This window comes from Cajanus cajan, chromosome 9 (genome assembly GCF_000230855.2).
Source record: "Cajanus cajan strain Asha chromosome 9, NIPB_CcT2T_4, whole genome shotgun sequence".
Lineage (NCBI taxonomy): Eukaryota > Viridiplantae > Streptophyta > Magnoliopsida > Fabales > Fabaceae > Cajanus > Cajanus cajan.
In genome coordinates this window covers 42230579-42250861 of record NC_138525.1, presented here as the reverse complement: position 1 = coordinate 42250861, position 20283 = coordinate 42230579, and positions in this window count along the sequence as shown.

The window sequence follows — 20283 nt, the reverse complement described above, 5'->3', positions numbered from 1 at the left end:
AGTATATGCATGTGTGTGTGCTTGTAAACCTTCTTGCTTAAAGATAGTGGAACAAATCTTAATCAGGTGTTGATTAAGGACTGGATGTAGGTCACATGTGGAGTGGCTGAACCAGTATAAAAGACTTGTGCAATCTTCTTCTACCTTATCTTTTACTTTGTGTAATTTCTTGGTTGAACTTTAAAGAAGATAAAACTTGATTAACAAGTGTATGTGAATTTTATTGGTTTAAATCTGAATTAGAGCATTATTTTTGAACCTCATTATGTTGTAATCAAGTGGCATATTGCATTCATATTTTCATAACAAGTCTTTAGAAAAGCTTCATTTGGAAATTCAGTCAGAGAAAAGTTTTAAGTGAAATAAAGATCCTAAATACTCTGAAATTTTTTAAAGGGTCATTGAATCCAATTCACCCCCCTCTTGGATTGTGCCATTCTTTTCTAACACCAAGTTATTAAAATGGCCTACAAACTCTTGTTTGGAACGGCTGTTCCAGTTGTGACACCCTCTACCCCATTATTAATATACAACAAATGTAACAATAAAATATTCTTTTTCTTCTTTTTGGGTAAATAAAATCTTTCATAGTTGACAAATATTTCAAATATAACAAGGTAGAAGATTCACATTCGTAACTCATAAATCATAACTCCAGTGTAAAAATTATAAAAGAAAAGAAGTTAAGATTTTCAATACAATTTAGTGTAAAACAAGAAATCATATATATACAAATAATAATAAAGGAAATATAAATTAACTCTAGTAAAGGTGGCAGTGCCTCCTAGTTAGGAATCAATTTATATTTTCCAAATCATGTAATAAAATATAACAAAGATATTCATTCTGGTCTTTTATCAAGAACGTTCAAATTACAATTCTTAACATACAATTTCCTTGAATTATAAACTTTATCTACGTTATCTTTTCGTTAGAAATTACAAAGAATAGAAACTAAAGTTATAAAAACAATAACATATTAAACTAAAATAACTATGCCCCGATGTCACATCCTATCAGAGCATGCCCAAATTGAAGCCTTTAAGCCTCATCACCAACATCCTCATGATGCTGATCATCTGCAACACAATTTAAAACATATACAAAAACAACAAGGGAGTGAGAAACATCTCACTCAGTTTCAGGTGCAGAAATAAAGGTTAAATAGCACCCACACACACACAACAAATATAAGTCACATGTAAATAACATACATAAATAATCAAATATCACATGTATATTCATTTATCATACTATGATGTCATGGACTCGACTCATAAATGCATGCATGTGGCGCCATACGGAAGATTCACAATTCATCGTTGGTGACCCTACGGTACACCTGGTTACATCACTGGTGACCCTAAGGTACACCTTGTTAGCATGTTACATCGTGGGTGACCCTAAGGTACACCTTGTTAGTCGTGGGTGACCATAAGGTACACCTTGTTAGTCGTGGGTATGCGGCCTCAACGGCACACCTGGAGTAATATATGCATATGATGCATGTCATACATTCATAATCTCATGGACTCAACATTTAACTTATTACATAATTTCATTTAATACATCATGTCCTCATTTTTCATAGTCTCATAATCATAGTTTGTCTCAATAGTCCATTCTTAAGTCTCCTGTCATTTGTCCATATTTCACTAGGTCATGTCATAAATACTCCTCATAAGGTCCGCACAGGAATTCACAGAGATCCAGAGAGCATTCTTGTTCATATTAAACCTCATTTATTATTAACATTAATTTCATATTCATTTATTACTTTCAACAAAGAACAAAGTAGAATAAATAGAAAATCGGACAGAACAACGGCACCTTTAACAAAAACAAAGTAGAGTAAATAGAAAATCAAACAGAACAACGGCACCTTCAACAAAGAACAAAGTAAAGTAAATAGAAAATCAAACAGAACAACGACATCTTCAACAAAGAATAAAATAGAGTAAATAGAAAATCAGACAGAACAACGGCAAGGGATTGGGGGCCAATCCGACAAACAACTATCCAACAATTATCCCCACACCCCTGAGCGAGGTTCTCACTCCCCCCCCCCCTTACCTGGATAGGCGGAGTTGGAACTTGGGCAGGACCTCCTCCTCTGGATCCCCTCTTTCTTTTCCTTTTCTCTCTCTTTCTTTCTTTCTTTCTCTCTCTCTCTCTCTCTCTCTCTCTCTTCTCTTTCTCTCTCTAGGATTTCACTTTCTTACTGAATATAAAATTTTCACCCCCTGCCCCTATTTATAGGCCTCCTGGCGCAACCGGAACGGCCGTACTGATTTCGGAACGGCCCGTTCCGGATCCTTCAAACGTGGGAAAATTTCTCAACTGGAACGGCCCGTTCCGAGACTCAGCAGAACGTCCCGTTCTGTTTCTAGAACGGCCCGTTCTCCATACCAGAACGGCCCGTTCTCCATCCAGAACGGCCCGTTCCAGGCCCGTTCTGGAACTTGAAAAAAATAGCATATTCGCTCTTTTGGAACGGCCCGTTCTGCATTTGGAACGGCCCGTTCCGATACCCAGAAATACCCTTGTCCCTTTATTAAAATTACGAAAATGCCATCAATAATTACGAAAATGCCATTACTAATAAAAATATCCTTTTAAGGAAATTGGGGTGTTACAATTCTCCCCTCCTTTTTAGAAATTTCGTCCCCGAAATTTACCTGAAAACAAAAATAGATAAGTTTCTCGCATCTTGCTTTCTAATTGGGGTGTTACAATTCTCCCCTCCTTTTTAGAAATTTCGTCCCCGAAATTTACCTGAAAACAAAAATAGATAAGTTTCTCGCATCTTGCTTTCTAACTCCCATGTAGCACTTTCTTCAAAATTTCCTTATTGATGTACAACTCTATCAATCTCTCCAAGAAATGTCTAATGTTAATAAGTTCAAGGTGAGCAGACCTGGTAAGCCTATCCATTAATCCAAATAAGATCAAATTTCTTAAGAATATCATACATAACTACAACTAAATCCATAGATACAGAATCTTATTTTCAAATTAGAACGTCTAAAGGTTGTATTAAATCTGAAAAATTTTGGTGTTCTACCTTAGCTTTCTAACATACTAAGCACGCATACACAAATTCCTCCACTTCCTCCGTCATCTTAGACCACCAAAACATCTTCTTAAGATATTGATACATCTTAGTAACTCCTAGATGAATACTAAGACTGCTCTTATGACCTTCTTCCAAGATTGCTCTCTTAAGTTCTGGCACATTTGGAATATACAACCCATCCTTAAATCTCAACACTCCTTCCACTCCAAATTTAAACTTACTTTCTACACCTTGATTCAACTTCTCTACTTCTCTTTAGACCATCATGTTTCCGCTGCGCCACTCTGATACATTTCAGTAACTCTTAAATAAATGCTAAAAATATTCTTATGTCCTTTCTCTAAGATCATCTTCCTTAATTTGGGTTTACTAGGCACATAGATTATATCCTTGTATCCCGAAACACCATCAACTTCCACTTGTAAAAGGCTATTTATATTCCTACCAATCTTTTTCACTTGGGTCACTAAGAAAGAATCTAACTCCTGAGTCTTCTAATCTCATTATTAATCCTTTCAACATATTCGATTCAATGTTCCTAAGGGTGAGCTCACACATCATGCTTAAGTTTCTAATCTACTCAATCAAACTCAACCCTTATATCATCAAAATGATAGATAAATGTTCATCCTACTCAGGACATTTGTCACCATATTAGTTTAACTTGTATAATCTTCTCCAATGATTAGGCACCTAATTGTAAGTTCACTATGTACTCATACTCGGTCTTCAAGTCTTACCACTTTATTTATACTCTAAGAAAACTCTTATTCACTACCTTGTCCTATAATCTCATACCTGGCCACCAAAATGAATCGACTAATATACTTATTCAATATCCTTTGAATAATCCATTCGTTAATCGAGTCATACATAGTCCCTTACTACTAGGAGTAATTTCACAAATCAAACTTAAATTCCTAACTTGAGCCAAAAGATATATCTCTTTGACCATAAAGAAAGATAAATATAGATATTTCCTATTCAAAGCATCGACTGCTATAGGTTTACCCAGATAACAACTAAGATTAAAATCTTAATCCTTACAATTTTCAACTATCTCTTCTATCTCATATTCAATTCCTTCGGATCAAACAGATATTTAAGATCCTTATAATCACTAAATATCTCAATAATGTTTCTAAAATCTCAAGCGTAACTATTACAACTTCTAATTCAAGGTAATTTCTCTCATGAATTTTCCATTTCCTAGATGCTTAAAAACATAAGTTACTACCTTTGCATCAATAATCCACCCAAACCTGTCTTCAAAGTTATCACTATATCCCACATAAGACTTACTAGAGTCAGGTAATATTATCACTAGTCAATCTTGCCATAAGAGTTAGAACTACTCTTATACTTACTATCTCACATAAAGACAATACCCCTCATAGTGAATGTAGTCAAGGGCAATGTTATCCTAGAAATTCTTTCAATAAATCTCCAATAGTAAGCCTCATAAAACTTTTATTCTCGCTAACTTGCTTAGATATCTCTCTGCTTAAACATAACTTCTACCTAAGACAGATTCATGTTCACCTTAACTGAAATTTACAGGGACTAGAAAACTTAACATACAACCGTCTTGGATATATCTTCACCTTCAACTACAATATGATCATATCACATCCTAAGATCAATATCACTAACCATACAACATTCACCATTTGATCCCTAAGGTCTTCTATTCACATATCGACATACATGCACATCAAGTCATATTAGAATGCCTACTTTAAACCTTCATATATATCATCCATAAGCATGTACATGAACAACCTTTACCACATAGCATCATATAACCTTAAACAACCTCTCAATCTACACGAAAACACCTCAAAACATGTCAATTCTTATCCTTGCATTGCCTACTAACCCGAAAACATTATTATACAGACTAACTTCTATTTTTAACAACTATCAAAGAAAACAACACATAAAGAGTTCTACTCATCCACGTGATATCAACCTATCACTAAGTGAATAGGCTACAACTCTTAGTGAGACATGAGATTTTAAAAAAAATAAATCATCTTCTTAGCTAAAGAAAACTTGATGTGCTTCCACTTGGATGCACATGGATTCTTCACTCCTTCTCGGATTCCTTAGATGATTCTTCAAGGATTTGAGACGCCTCAAAGGAGCAAGGTGACCTAGGCTTGCATACAAGCTAAGTCCTAAGAAGATAAGGTGTCCTAGCTCTACAAGGAGAAGCTCTCAAGGAGGGTAGAGGCTAGAAGCAAAGTGACTTCGGAGAAGAGATTTCTTTGAGAAGAATACTCATTCAATAATGTCCAAAGTGTCTACAAAACTCGGTCATAAGGAATTTATAGGCTAAATTAGGTTAAGGGTTTAAGTTGGGTTTACCTAGAGTTAAGTAAAACCATGGTATGGTTATCTTAACTCTAGGCGCCAAAATTTGAATTCTAAAATTCAAATTTTGGTGCCAACCGGTCACCCTCCCATGTGCACACATTTGGCATGTAATTAGGAAGCCATTTGAGTTGCATTTCGGATCACACCATGTGCATGTGTTGCACATGGCCGAAATGCACACCAAATGTGCTACTAATTAAATGCTAATGTAATTCCACATGTAACTCTAATTAACCTAAATTCAAATGACCTTCAAATGAAACTCCTATGCTACTAGGCCGAAAATACAAGGCCCAAAAGAAATACATGGCACTAAGGCCCACTCCTATACTAACCCTAATCTAATTGGGCTTGATTCAAGGCCCAACAAAATAAAGTGGTGGGCTTTCCTTGGGCTTGGGCCCACTCTTCATGCATCCTTCTTGCCATTGCTCTAGTAGTTGGGCCCTTAGCCCATGGGCCTCCTCCATCATCCCCTCCCTCTTGAAGAGGATTTGACCTCAAATCCAGAGCATCCTCCTCTAGGGTAGCTAGTCCTGTAAACAAAGAGAGATCAGAAACATTGAAACTAGAACTAACACCATACTCAGAAGGGAGATCTAGAACATAGGCATTGTTATTGATTTTCCTAAGGATTTGGAAGGGTCCATCTCCTCTAGGACTAAGCTTTGACTTTCTTTTGGAAGGAAACCTATCCTTCCTAAGGTGTAGCCAAACCCAGTCACCTTCCTTGAAGATAACTTCCTTCCTACCCTTATTATGGTATTTTTGGTATTTTTCTGTTTGGGATTGAATATGATCTCTAACCCTCTCATGTAATTTCTTGACAAACTCAGCCCTAGATGTGCCTTCTTTATGAATAAAGGAAGCAACATCCGGAAGAGGTAATAAATCCAATGGAGTAAGAGGATTAAAGCCATAAACAATCTCAAATGGAGACATGTTAGTGGTCTTGTGAACCACCCTATTGTAGGCAAACTCCACATGAGGAAGATAGTCATCCCATGACTTCTTATTGCCTTTGAGGATTGCCCTCAACATAGTCCCTAGAGACCTATTTACTACCTCAGTTTGCCCATCAGTTTGGGGATGACATGTGGTAGAAAATAGTAGTTTTGTTCCAAGCCTTGCCCAAAGAGTTTTCCAAAAATGGCTTAAGAACTTAACATCTCTATCAGAGACTATAGTTTTAGGTAACCCATGTAGTCTCACAATCTCTTGAAAGAATAACTTAGCAATGTTACTTGCATCATCCACTTTGTGGCATGGAATAAAGTGTGCCATTTTGCTAAAACGGTCCACAACCACAAATATGGAATCCTTTCCTCTTTGGGTTCGAGGCAAACCAAGGATAAAATCCATGGAAATGTCTACCCAAGGAGAAGAGGATATAGGCAAGGGTGTGTATAGCCCATGAGGTTTAGTGGTAGACTTTGCTTGTAAACAAGCAATGCAACTACTACAAAACCGTTGGACATCTCTCTTCATATGAGGCCAAAAGAATTTCTCTCTCAAAAGTGAAAGAGTTTTGTCAATTCCAAAATGCCCCATGAGCCCACCCTCATGGCTCTCCCTAACCAAAAGTTTTCTAATAGATCCTTGGGGTATACAAAGTTTGTTTTCTTTAAAAAGAAACCCCTCAGAAATATAGTAACCTTGGTAAGGTTTTTTAATACATAAAGAATAAAAGTTAGCAAAATCAAGGTCTTTCTCATACAACTCCTTGATGTCATCAAACCCTAGTATTTGAGAACCTAGGGTGTTCAATAAAACATGTCTTCTTGACAAAGCATCAGCTACTACATTAGTAGAGCCCTTTTTGTATTTGATGACATAAGGAAATTGTTCTAAATACTCAACCCATTTTGCATGCCTTTTATTTAATTTATGTTGACCCTTCAAATATTTAAGTGATTCATGATCACTATGAATGACAAATTCCTTGGTTACAAGATAATGTTCCCAAGTTTGAAGGGCACGAACTAAAGCATATAACTCTTTGTCATAGGTAGGGTAGTTCAAGGTAGCCCCATGAAGTTTTTCACTGAAATAAGCTATTGGGTGGCCACCTTGTAACAACACAGCTCCTATGCCAAGTCCTGAAGCATCACATTCTAGCTCAAAAGTTTTAGAAAAATCAGGCAGAGCAAGAACAGGTGCTTGAGTGAGCTTATGCTTTAGATCTTGGAAAGCTAAGTTATGTTTTTCCTTCCATTCAAAGGCCACATCCTTCTTCACCAACTCATTGAGAGGTGAAGCTAATGTAGAGAAGTTAGGAACAAATCTCCTATAAAAGCTTGCCAATCCATGGAAGCTCCTAACTTCACTTACATTAGTAGGAATAGGCCATTCTTGGATGGCTTTGATTTTCTCGGGATCCACATGAACCCCATTTTTACTCACCACAAAACCTAAAAAGATAACATTATCTACACAAAAAGTACACTTGTCTACATTGGCAAACAAGTGATTGTCTCTAAGAACAAGAAATACTTGTCTTAGGTGATCCACATGATCACTTAGACTTTGGCTATAGATTAGAATATCATCAAAATAAACAACTACAAACTTACCAATGCAATCCCTAAGAGCATGATTCATCAACCTCATGAATGTGCTAGGGGCATTAGTAAGCCCAAAAGGCATTACTAACCATTCATATAATCCAAACTTAGTCTTAAAAGCGGTTTTCCACTCATCACCTTCGTTGATTCTAATTTGGTGATACCCACTCTTAAGATCTACCTTGGAAAATATGGATGACCCATGCAATTCATCAAGCATGTCATCAAGCCTAGGAATTAGGTGCCTATATTTTATGGTGATGTTGTTGATGGCTCTACAGTCACAACACATCCTCCATTTTCCATCTTTTTTTGGCACCAAAATGACAGGTACAGCACAAGGACTTAGACTCTTTTGAATCCAGCCCTTCTCCAACAACTCTTGTACTTGCTTCTCTATCTCTTTGGTTTCTTGTGGATTAGTCCTATAAGCTGGTCTATTTGGAAGACTAGCCCCAGGCACAAGATCTATTTGATGCTCTATTCCCCTAAAAGGTGGAAGTCCAACTGGACCTTCTTTGGGAAATATATCATCAAATTCATCTAAAAGATTTTTCACCTCAAGAGGTAGAGTAGTTTCCAAAGAAGATGTGGCAGTGCAAGTTAATGTTCCTCTACACATGAGGATATGAGATGATGATTCAAGAAAGAGAGAAGTTTTGTGTAAAGGTTTTGATTGAAAACTCTCTTCTTGAACTATCTCTAGAGAGGGAACATTAATCTCTCTAGAATCCTCTTTTTCATCAATTTTTAGAAGTTTTTTTTTTTTCAACTTTTTTTTGTTTTCCTTTTTCTTGCTCACGTTTGGCCTTCATTTGTACTTGATCTTCTATCACTTGTGAAGGTGATAAAAGATGAAGCACAAACTTTTTACCCTTATGTGTGAAAGTTATTTTATTAGTTAGGCCATCATGATGAGTTTGTTTATCAAATTGCCATGGCCTACCTAATAAAATATGACAAGCCTCCATAGGAACTACATCACATTTAACTTTATCTTGATAGTTCCCTATGGAAAACTCTACTTCCACTTGTTGGTTGACCACCATATCCCCATCATCATTAAGCCAATGAAGTTGATAAGGTTTTGGGTGGGGTGTGGTAGTCAAACCCAACTTTTCAACCATCCTAGTGCTACAACAATTGCACCAAGATCCACTATCCACTATGAGAGAACAAGCCTTGTTTGAAATGTTACATCTTGTATGAAAGATGTTCTCTCTTTGGGATTGTGTATCACTAGGTTGGTTATTGAGGATCCTTCTCATCATAAGAAGTTCCCCATTATAAGGGTAAGTAACCTCACATGACTCTTCTTCACTTGCTTCTTCTTCATCCTCACTGGAAGATGAAGAAGTAGTAGCTTCATCTTGGCTACTATAAATGTCTTGACCCCTTAAAATCATAACTTTCTTAGTAGGGCATTGAGAAGCAATGTGGCCTCTCCCAAGACACTTAAAGCATTTTATGTCACTAGTCTTAGTGCTAGTGTGTGAAGTGTTTGTTTTCTTCTCTTTTTCTTTTTCTTTACCTTTGTCTAGGTTTTTAGAGGGGAAAGTATTTTTTTCGAAATCATTTTTCTTGCCCCCCCTCTTGTAGTCAACTTTTGAAAAAGATGATGAGTGTGAGCTTTTAGAACCTTTTCTCAAATTTTGTTGTTCAACCTTGATGCAAAGTTGAACCAAATCATTTAAATCCCTATAAGGGAGAAGCTCTACTTTATCTCTTATTTCAAAAGTCAACCCACTCAAAAACCTAGCAATTGTAATATCTTCTTCCTCCCTAATACCAGCCCTCATTAAGTACAACTCCATTGTTTGTCTATACTCTTCCACATTCATATTTTTTTGATGGAGTCGTTGGAGCTTATTGATAAGCTCCCTAGTATAGTAAGAGGGAATATGTCTCCTCCTCAAGGCACTCCTTAATTCATTCCAATATTGAATTGGAGGGTCATTATGGAGACGCCTATCTCTCACTAAAGAAGTCCACCAATACATGGCGTGACCTTGAAAACTTAAGGTTGCTAAGGAGACTTTTCTTTCTTCATTCACTTGATGACAAGTGAAAATTTGTTCCACCTTCATTTCCCAATCTAGGTACCCTTCAACATCATCTTTCCCATGAAAATAAGGGAGATCTACCCTAGATTCCCTTGGCTTGGGGGCCCTATGCACTCTTCTAGGAGGTGGTTGATAATGATCTCCCAAAGCAAGACTATCATCATTCATTGACTCTCCTAGAGTAGAACTATGGTGGGAGCTATGTCTACTTCGGTGCTTGTGGTGTAATTTTTCTTCTTTCTCCTTTAATATTCGAATCTCTTCCTCTAAAGTAGCAAGTTGAGCCTCTCTTTCAAGTTTTTCTTTAAGTTTTTGCTTGGCTTCTTGCTTCTTCCAAAGCTTAAGTGATCTTAATTCATGTGTTACTTTTGACAAGTCATTGTAATCACTTGAATTACTATCACTTTGAGGAGTAGAAAACTCTTCCATTATAGGAGAAAGGGGCTTTTTGAGAAATGATTTTTGAAAATCAATTGTTTTTATGCAAAGTTAAGACTAAGTACTTAGAGGATTATGTATACAAATTGAACTTTGGAGGGAGGTGAGCTACTAGGAGCCACTTAAAAACCAAGTCTCTTCAAGTAAAAATTACTAATCCCCTTTGAAGTTAATCTCTACCAAATTCTTTTCAATGAAAATGATTTTTGATGTTTTTGTGAAGTATGATAAGCTAGACGTATAAAAGCAATTAAAACAAGGATTAAGCAACAAAAATTAAACTACCTAAACGTATCCTAAGGTGAGAGCTTGAGAGATACCAAAGATCAATCAAGGACCACTCCCACCAAGTACTAACGAAAATTGTAAACTTAAGGAGAGATGGTTGTGTACCAAAGACACTCCCAAGACACTCCTTGTAAAGGCCAAATACAAAGTATAACAACAAAGAACAAGTGGCTGAAATGAAGTATTAAAAACAGCCACAAAGAATTAGTGATGGATTAGTGACCAAATTTTGCAACAAAATTCAAATTTAGTAAGGTAAAATCGGTCACTAAAAATCCGTCACTAATGCTTATACATTTTTTTTTTTTAAATTCAAATACAATTGAAATTAAACTCCAAGCTGCTTCACGGTTTTCCAGTCCAGCATCCACCAAATTTCCAGCCAAGAAGTGTTTATGGTTTGTGTTTAAGGGGTCAAAAACCGCAAGTCACTTCTATCTTCCTTCCTCCTCCTTTCCTTAGGCTTCTTTTGATGACCCTTGTAGAACTAGCTTCCAAGAAGATAGGCTAGGTCAAGCTTAGGTCACTCTTTGATTAGCACAAGATAAGAACAGCAAAAGAAAATATGGAAGGAAAAGAAGACAAGAGTAGATTAAGTAGTGACAAGCTTATATGACACCAATGAAGTAGTTGACTAGAACTAGAAGGAATTGACCTAGGGATAGTTCTAGAGTAGATGCACAAAACCAAAACACTCAAAATAGATGAGTTGCAAAATTCTTTTTATGAATCAAATTCAACTAGCAACCGAGAAGAAACACATAGAGAAACTAACTCCTTAATGGCTTTTTCCTTTTCAAATTAGGTTTATCACATTTTTTTTTTAAATGTTGTTTTGAATTTCTTTTGATCTTTCTTCTAATTTTTTTTTTATCAAATAGGAGTTGCCTTTTGTTGCTCACAAAAATTGGTCACCAATGATTCTCGGTCACACTTAATATTAGCACTAAAAACCGGTTTAAACTAGTTGCCAAATACAAGTGAAATTAAGTGCAAATTCAAGTGACATGTGACATGCTTTTCATGCTTGTAATTTAGAATAGCACATGCACGGTTTTTAGGCTCCAACTCAAATTCAAATTTGAATTTCCAAACACCAATTTCAGCACACTCCAACTCATACAAAATCAAACCTCACGGATTCAAGAAATTTTCAAGACATTTTAAAATTTTTGGAAACCTACAAATTTCTAAGAAAACTACTAATGATCTAGTAGTAGTTTATGAACTCAAACAAAAATCAAAATGATAAGCTTTTACCAAAGACAATAGATCTCGGCCAAATCCATAAAATGAAACCAAATTTACTAAAAAAAAAAAAATTCAAACGGACTACTCAAGCAAAGCTTAGGAATGATAACATCAAAGAACTACACAATCCTACTAGACATGGATTTCAAAATAAAAGACTCAACATACAATTGACCGAATAAAATTTCAATTATGACTCAACAAAAGTAAAACGATCATAGGCAGAATTTTCCTATCAAGAACAAGAAGAAATTAGCATGATTCATGAAAGCATATAACATAGGCGCATATGAATCATTCAAGCAATACAAACTAGATCCATCAAATTTTGAAACAAAAACTAGATCTAGGAAGGAATCAACTCAATAGTGACATGAACTCAAAAATTGAACAAGATGAACTCAAGATGAACACAAGAACAAGTTGGAACCACGGATCAAAATTCAAGAAGATGAACTTATCTCTTGAAGACCGAAGCTCTTGATACCACTTGATGTGCTTCCACTTGGATGCACATGGATTCTTCACTCCTTCTCGGATTCCTTAGATGATTCTTCAAGGATTTGAGACGCCTCAAAGGAGCAAGGTGACCTAGGCTTGCATACAAGCTAAGTCCTAAGAAGATAAGGTGTCCTAGCTCTACAAGGAGAAGCTCTCAAGGAGGGTAGAGGCTAGAAGCAAAGTGACTTCGGAGAAGAGATTTCTTTGAGAAGAATACTCATTCAATAATGTCCAAAGTGTCTACAAAACTCGGTCATAAGGAATTTATAGGCTAAATTAGGTTAAGGGTTTAAGTTGGGTTTACCTAGAGTTAAGTAAAACCATGGTATGGTTATCTTAACTCTAGGCGCCAAAATTTGAATTCTAAAATTCAAATTTTGGTGCCAACCGGTCACCCTCCCATGTGCACACATTTGGCATGTAATTAGGAAGCCATTTGAGTTGCATTTCGGATCACACCATGTGCATGTGTTGCACATGGCCGAAATGCACACCAAATGTGCTACTAATTAAATGCTAATGTAATTCCACATGTAACTCTAATTAACCTAAATTCAAATGACCTTCAAATGAAACTCCTATGCTACTAGGCCGAAAATACAAGGCCCAAAAGAAATACATGGCACTAAGGCCCACTCCTATACTAACCCTAATCTAATTGGGCTTGATTCAAGGCCCAACAAAATAAAGTGGTGGGCTTTCCTTGGGCTTGGGCCCACTCTTCATGCATCCTTCTTGCCATTGCTCTAGTAGTTGGGCCCTTAGCCCATGGGCCTCCTCCATCAAAACTTCAAAAATCACAACAAATATATTTAGTGCTTACAACTATACCTCTGATTACCAAAGCAGCTATACTGGAGTTCTAAACCTCCATTTTACCTGATTCCTGTCGCCACCGGCCCAAACGGGCCTCGGCGGTCGCGAAGACGGTCGAGCTCGCTTATTATTTTAGTTTTGAAAATGTATTGGATTATTAGAACGACTTGTTCTCAAACTGAGACCTTGTCGATCTTATCCAATTTATTTATTAAAATGTCTCACCAATCCATATTAATCCCAAGCGGGACCCTCCATGGATTAGTGGTTTTCGTAAAAGGAGGGTTCGTGGAGTCGCCACCAATGTTTTACTCAAAACATTGGAAAAAGGGATAAGGCAATTGATTTTATAAATCAACTTTGGCCATTACAACCAGAGTTGGGTAAGGGAGTCGGTTACGCGTGGGGAAGGTGTTAGCACCCCACAGCGCCCCTTTCGGGTTCCCTATGACAGATTATTTTCTAAAATAACAGCGTAAAATTACTAAATTACCCCTATTTATTCTAAGCAATTATAAATTAACTATCTACATGATGACAGTTTAAATATGCACACAAAAAGCAGTAAAAGGAAGGATTTAAGAAGAAACCTCTTGAAGCGTGCTTTATATATTGAGTAAAACTGGGAAGCTTTTTGGCGTTCCCTCGCTCTACAAGCTCGCTCGCTCCTTCCTAAAAACTTTTAACTATGGAAATCCGGGGGATTTCCCTTCGACTAGGTTCGATCCTCAAGCAAAATGGCTCGGGGCTCAAGAACTTTGTCGGATCAACTCTCCGAGTGATTTCTAGGGCAGAACACTGCTCAAAAACCCCAGAATACTCAAGGAGAGGGTTAAAACTATCTGAAAAAGTGTGGAATGACGTCCAATTGACGTCATATTTATAGGGAATAGGCGCAATACGGCCTACAGAAGCAATACGGCCGTATTGAAATTTTTGAACTTCAATACGGCCGTATTGAGTTCAATACGGCCGTATTGAAATTCAGAAATTTCAATACGGCCGTATTGAGTTCAATACGGCTGTATTGAAGCTTCAATACGGCCGTATTGATTTTAGTACGGCCGTATTGAAGTTTCAGAAACTTCAATACGCCGTATTGAGTTCACTGCGGCCGTATTGAAGCTTCAATACGGCCGTATTAAGTTCAGTACGGCCGTATTGGGCTTCATTCCCTCCACTTCCTTATTTTGAGCTATTCTAAGACCTCTAGACCTACAGAGAACCCTCCTAGGGCCTTCCAGGAGTCCTTCTGGCTGATCTTCCTTCAGTCTTCGAGAGTCTTCAAGCTTTATTTCCGACCCGGACAATTTTAGGGGTCTACAGCTGCCCCCCCTTTACTTAGTCAAACGGTCTTTTGGTGTACCGGCTGACAAGTAAAGGAGTTGACCCAATTGTCCGGGTGATGTGCCAACCTTCTGACTTGTAGCGTCTTCCGGTGGAAAATTATTGAGTAGCCTCTCCAGGTTGTTGCATACCTCGGCGCTTCTGACAACCTCGGTAGCTAAGTTTAACACCAACGTGCCTCTGACGACGCTGATGGCTGAGTATTGTCTCTCCAGACCTTGAGTATTGTCTCTCCAGACCTTGAGTACTGTCTCTCCAGACCTTGAGTACTGTCTCTCCAGACCTTGAGTACCGTCTCTCCAGACTTTGTTTGAGTACCGTCTCTCCAGACTTTGTTCGAGTACCGTCTCTCCAGACTTTGTTCGAGTACCGTCTCTCCAGACCTTGAGTACTGTCTCTCCAGACATTGTTTGAGTACCGTCTCTCCAGACTTTGTTTGAGTACCGTCTCTCCAGACTTTGTTTGAGTACCGTCTCTCCAGACTTTGTTTGAGTACCGTCTCTCCAGACTTGTGCATACCTCGGTGCTCTCGACAACTGGGTAGCTGAGTATTGCCTTTTAGGCTTTGAGATGATTTTGTCTCCACAGTCCACGATGCTGCTTCGACGGTTTTTTCTGATTTTGTGCCACTGAGGGCTGGATAACGCAGGGATCCGTCTAGGGGATGTGCAGTCATTCACAGGTTCCTGTGCCCCAACTTGCATTGCATTGTTGGTACCCATGGGGAATTTCTGACTCCTTGGGGTGTAGACACAGATGCTCTTTCTCTCTGAGTTGAGCGATGCCTTATGTTTGGCTGACGTCCTTTGACGTTGGTGGAGTATCCCGGTTCATCCTTATTCGGGTATCTCTTTTTGATTTTCTGATTTTTGCCTCTGTGTAGGCTGTTATCCGCTGGGGGATTTCGTCGTTGATTTTGATTAGCCTCTTCTGTTAGGCGTATTGGCTTGACGTTCGATGTTTGGCTAAGAGCCGGATTCCACTTGGGGAATACTTATTGATATTTTTGATTTTCTTCTCCTTTTTGCAGGGATGCCTCTTGAGTAGGCGATTGGGGATTTGGGGATCTTATTGTATCCCAGAGTATTATTTAGGAAGCCTCTACAGGCTTAGCCTCGCTCAGTGCTTTGAGTCGGAGAGCTATCTTCCACTGAGGAAGTGTTAAGTCCTTTGACTTGTATATATTGTTTGGATGATCGCACTTCCATTGGGGATTGCGTCGATTTTGCTTTGATAGCTCTCGCTGGGGATTTTTCCGTGAGCTTGAGCTGAGGTTCCCTCTGGGGAGTATTATTTCTGCGAGCCTCTCCAGGCTCAGTTATTCTGCATACTGTGGAGGATGTGGAGTATTATTTTGGTAAGCCTCTCCAGGCTTAGTTATTCGGTACAAATTGTTTGTTGGATTTTCTATATCCTTGCCCTTTTTATTTTCGGCTTTTTCTGTATTTTGCCTTTTCTTCTGATTTGGCTTTTTCTGTATTTTGCCTTTTTTATGTTTTTGGCTTTTGCTGTACAGAAATTAAAAGTGCTAAAGAAATTAAATTCAGTTATTATGAGAGAGTATTATTTCGGCAAGCCTCTCCAGGCTCAGTTATTTTGTAGGAGTATTATTTCGGCAAGCCTCTCCAGGCTCAATTATTCTGAAGGAGTATTGTTTCGGCAAGCCTCTCCAGGCTCAATTATTCTGTACGAGTATTATTTCGGCAAGCCTCTCCAGGCTCAATTATTCTGAGAGTATTATTTCGGCAAGCCTCTCCAGGCTCAATTATTCTGAGAGTATTCTTTCGGCAAGCCTCTCCAGGCTCAATTATTCTGAGAGAGTATTATTTCGGCGAGCCTCTCCAGGCTCAGTTATTTTGAGAGTATTCTTTCGGCAAGCCTCTCCAGGCTCAATTATTCTGTATGATGCTGTTGATTTTCTGAATCTTTGTATTTTGCTTGCTGCTGTCATACACAAGCAATTTTCTATTTTTCTATTTTATGCAGTTGCCTCATGATAAGGTCTTTGAATGTGCAACTAATGTGTGTGTGATGCACAAATGCAATACAATTTTTTATTTTTGTTCATTTATTTAGAAAAGTGAGTGGCTCTCCCTATCCTCTTCTTCTTGGAGGACTTTCTGTCATTGACGCGAGGGAGTATTTTTGTGAGCCTTTATGCAGGAGATTATGGATTTTACAGGAACCCCTCCAATTTTCTTTTATTGACCGATTATTAATGGAATTTCGTACAATTTTTATGAAAAACCAATTCAGAGGCATAATCACATGGTCAAGAAAGAAAAGAAACAAATGGATATTTTTATTGATATTCACAAGTGTTTTTACAGAAAGATATACAGAAGGAAATTTCTGAAGAATGGCTGGCCAAGGTAGGCTATATACATTGGGCTTAACAATTATATCTGTAATTGTTGCTCTTTACGTTCCCTTAATTGCTTCGGCCTGAGCCAGGAGTGTAGATACTGCAAGACGCTTGCTTCTAGAAGATTATCACTTGAACCGCCTTTCGGTTTTCGGTTCAAGTGATCGTTGCTTGCTTTGTTTTTATATCTTATTCTTTTGCCCCTAACTTTTGCTTAGGACGTATCCTAACGGGGTAAATTTGCCTTTGTTTTGCCTAGTACCCTTGTACTGGCAGGCTTTTTATTTTGCCCTAACTTTTGCCTAGGACGCCCTTTTTGGGTTTTCATCCTAGCGGGCCTATGCAAGCAACGTCTTCAAGCATAGTACTTCTTTACCACGTCAGTGTTGACTAAGTATCGAAGTTCTTCTCCATCCATGTTTGTGAGGATCAATGCTCCTCCTGAGAAGGCTCGTTTTTCTACGTATGGTCCTCCGTGATTTGGGGCATACTTTCCGATTTTGTCCTTTTGAGTTGGTAGTAATTTCTTCATTACCAACTCTCCCTCATGGTAGACTCGAGGGTGGACTTTCTTGTCAAAAGCCTTTTTGATCTTCCTCTGATAGGATTGACCATGGCATATGGCGTTCAGCCGTTTCTTTTTGATAGGGTTCAACTGGTCATATTGGCTTTGAACCCATTCTGCCTCGGAAAGTTTTGTTTCCATAATTACCCTTAGAGAAGGTATCTCGACTTCGACGGGTAGAACCGCCTCCATCCCATAGACGAGGGAGAATGGAGTAGCTCCTGTAGATGTGCGTACTGAAGTCCTATAACCATGAAAAGCGAAGGGTAACATCTCGTGCCAGTCTTTAAATGAGGCAACCATCATTTACCCTATTTTCTTGATGTCCTTATTGGTTGCCTCGACTGCCCCATTCATCTTCGGCCGATATGGGGAAGAGTTGTGGTGTTGGATCTTGAATTCTTGGCACAGTTCTTCCACCATTTCGTTGTTCAGATTATATCCATTATCAGTGATGATTTATTTCTCCATGCTTCCACTAGATTATTCTAAAATCTTTTGGGACAAGAGAGAAGAGAAAGGAAAGATATTTTTGTTCTAAAGTTTGTGTCTTTAGAGGGGATTTATTTTTCAAAAATGGTTTTTGTAAGAATGGGTGGCCAAGGTAGGCTTAAGTGTTTAGGCTTGTTTGATTAAACACTTATGAAGTTAAAAAAAAATCGTGTTGTGATTCGACAACTTGGATAGCTTCCCTTGAACCTTTCTTTTTGAATTCAGTTCATGGTACCATCATGGATTTCTTTTGTTTTTTGATTGTCCTTATTTTTGCCTAAAACACCCTTTTGTGGCGTTTTAGCGGACTTTTGTTTTTGTTCATTTTTGCAACCCTAACTTTTGCCTAGGTCACCCTTTTGTGGGATTCCTAGCGGGTCTTTTGCTCTTATTTTTGCGCAGACCCCTTTTTGGGTTTCCTGCCGAGCTTCTTTTATTTTGAAGGATTTATTTTTATCCATGATGGCACTTGTCAAGGCCAAGGGAAGGTGCTCCAAGTTGTCACACACACTTCCACATAAAAATGATGTGGGTTTATTATTATTAAGATGATTTTAACCTCATTCATGTTTATTCAAACAGGGTTAAAGATAATGTGGTTTAGAATTTTATTATAAGCAAGAAAAGAAGCAATGAAGAATGATTTTATTATAATCATAGCGGAAGCATGTGTCCTTATTTCATCACTGATATGGGTCCCAATATTGACCTCTTTTTTTTCTCGGCCATGCCCCAAATTTATAGTCTCCAATTTCTCTTGACGAGCTTCTTAATCTAGCAATCTTTGCAGATCCAGAGAAATGGTCTCCTCATCACTGTCCAACTCAACCCTTTCACCTTCGGATCCCGGTCAGAGCGAACAATTACAGACATAATTATTTTATTGGTTCTGTTTAGGTTTAGAATTTATTAATGTTAATGAGGAAAGAGAGAAAAGAACAAAAAAGAGAATAATGTGAAAATGCCTCTTTATTGATGTATGTATATAAAACTGTACAAAACCCTTATTTACATGAAAAGGTCCTCATGATCTCGGGTACTGATCATGAGTCCCTAAAAGAAAAATATGAAGGGGCCCTATCGTGGCTTGTTCTTCTCTCTACTCCTGCTTTGGCAGAGGATTCTTGCTCACGTCGGGCGCTGTCGAATCGAAGGTGACCCACCCGGCATCAATAAGGCTTTGGACCTTGTATTTGAGAGCTAGGCATCTCTCTGTTGAATGCCCTGGTGCCCCCGAATGGTATAAACATTTGTCTTGTGGCTTGTACCAATCGGGGTAAGGTGGGTCGATCTACCTTGGTGGAATATGAGCTAGAAGTTTGGCTTCTACTAGCTTCGGAAGGAGATCGCTATAAGTGGTCGGAAGTTTATCAAACTTCTTCACAGGGATGAATTGCGATCTTCCTGACTTCGAAGTGGAAGAAGCCGAGGATATGGTTATAGCATCGACTCCTCCCTCATTCTTCTTCCTGAAGGTCTTCTTAGCCTCGAATGATTGGGAAGGCTTGGCTAGCTTCCCACTTTTCAATCCTTGTTCCACCCTTTCCCCAATGGTGATGATGTCCGAGAAGAGTGTCGTTGTGTTCCCTATCATTTTATCGTAATAGGGACCAGTCAACGAGTTGATGAATAAGGACACCATCTCCTTATCTGACAGCGGGGGCTCTATCTGTGCCGCCAACTCCCTCCATCGTTGGGCGTACGCCTTGAAAGATTCATCATTTTTCTTACTCAAGGCTTGAAGATCTGACCTATCAGGTGTTAGGTCGATGTTGTATTTGTAGCGCTTGAGAAAGGCGTCGGCCAACTGCCTCCATGTACATACTTGATTTCCATCTAGCTGCATATACCAGTTGAGCGCGGTATCAGCCAAGCTCTCTTGGAAGCAGTGGATCAAGAGCTTTTCGTTTGTGGCATATGCAGCCATCTTTCGGCAGTACATGGTGAGATGACTCTTGGGGCAAGTCGATCCCACGTATCTCGGGAAATCTGGCACTTTAAATTTGGGAGGGAATTGAATATCCCTCACTAAACACATGTCGGCGGCATCTTTAATATCGAAGTCATGCCCCTCCATAGCCCTCAACCGATCCTCTAGGGCGTGGAATTGTTCTTTTGAAACCTCGGGCTCTTTGATT